This window comes from Nannospalax galili, unplaced genomic scaffold (assembly GCF_000622305.1).
Source record: "Nannospalax galili isolate Female #2095 unplaced genomic scaffold, S.galili_v1.0 scaffold218, whole genome shotgun sequence".
Lineage (NCBI taxonomy): Eukaryota > Metazoa > Chordata > Mammalia > Rodentia > Spalacidae > Nannospalax > Nannospalax galili.
Genome location: NW_008343207.1, coordinates 1243049 through 1244503, shown reverse-complemented (window position 1 = coordinate 1244503; position 1455 = coordinate 1243049). Strand labels below are relative to the sequence as shown.

At 43.8% G+C, this 1455-nt stretch overlaps 1 protein-coding gene across 2 annotated transcripts in view; it reads right to left on the bottom strand.

Moving 5' to 3' along the window:
• Ccdc92 (coiled-coil domain containing 92) overlaps positions 1-1455 on the bottom strand; it is a 31595-nt gene that overhangs the window by 29515 nt on the left and 625 nt on the right. Inside the window, exon 1 of one of the 2 annotated variants that reach the window (XM_008839264.3) lies at positions 1316-1436. The exons of the other annotated variant lie outside the window; for it this stretch is intronic. The gene's annotated coding sequence lies outside the window, so the exon portion shown is untranslated. Of the gene's footprint in view, positions 1-1315; positions 1437-1455 lie in introns of those variants that run through there. 2 annotated transcript variants of the gene reach the window in all.

The following is a 1455-nucleotide window of genomic DNA, read 5'->3' as shown; positions in this document are numbered from 1 at the left end:
GCTGTCCTGGAATTCACTATGTAGACCAGGCTGGCTTTAAACTCACAGAGACCCATCTGCTTCTGCCTCCCAAGTGCTGGGACTGCAGGCGAGCGTCACCACGCCCGGCTAAATGGAGATCTTTTTTAAAGGTTAAAACCTCATTCAATTTTTTGTCTTATAGGGTTTATTCTGAGAGAATAATGCATAACTATTAATTCAACACTGTGAACCTAAAAATTACAGCCAATTTTGAAAGAGATGCATCTTTGCTCTGGAAACTGTTATTGACTATGTCAATGCTGTTGAAATGCTTCTACTAATTATGTGGTTCTTAAATAAATAAATAAAAAGCCTCATCACTACAATCAACATCAGTACTGCTAGAAACCCATCTTGACAATTAGGTAATGAGGTTAAAAACAATTTTCCAACTTGTGACAGATGGTTTAAGAACCCAAAACGAGTGAGCTGTTGTTAAGGAAATGAATTCATGTGTCTCTCTGAAAGTAAATAAAATGAAGTATTGCCTAATTTCCAATAAAACACCTTGAGATATTTAAGTGTGCTACAGTAAAATTCTGGTTCGTGCAAATCATTGTCCTATACTTTAAAATATAGTTGTAGGAGGTCTGGGGATAGAACTTAGTGGTAGAGAGCTTGCTTAGTATACATGAGGCCCTAGGTTAATCCTCAGCACTGCAGGAACAAAACAGAAAAACTTAAAATGTTACAGAGGCGCGATCAAAACTATTTTAAGGATTTGCAGTACATGTACATATACACACATATAAAACCAGAAGTCATAAAGCCTTCTTCCAGACATATCTTTGGAATATTCAGTCATTCAGCATGAAAACATCTTTGGAGGTAAGTCACTGCGAATGTTAGCATCTTGTCCCTTAAAATTCAACGGCGAGAAAATGTCAGCGAATTCTAATATTGTGCAAATAAATTACTCAATAAAACAATAGTAATGCTATTTAAATATTCAAACTTAGTTTGTAAACGGCGACCCTTGCTTTAACATTTAATTAAAGGTGTCTGGAAATGGGTATGGGTAATACACTAAAGTTTGACAGCCTGGTAGTCTGCATTTTGTTATGAAACTGACCAGTGCTACCAATCACAGTTCGGTCAGGTCACATTTTTCTCTTAGGCCACATCCTTTTCATCGGCGCACTAGATCCTGCAGCTAAACACACCCAAAGCTTGACATTAACCAGCACAGGTCGGGATGAGCCCAAGAGACGGCGACGCGGGTGGCGGCCCGCTGCCTGCACGGATCGCCGGCGCGTGTGTCTGCGGATCCCTGGGATATCCGGGTACTACTTACGCGGAGCTCCGGGGCCGCCACGGCAGCAGCTCGGCGGGTAGGCGTCCAGCGGCCGCGGAGAGGCTGGAGGCGCGGGATCCGCAGGCGGCGTCGCCCCGCAGCATTCCGCTGGCGGCGGGCCGGGCCCAGGGGCGCTGCCC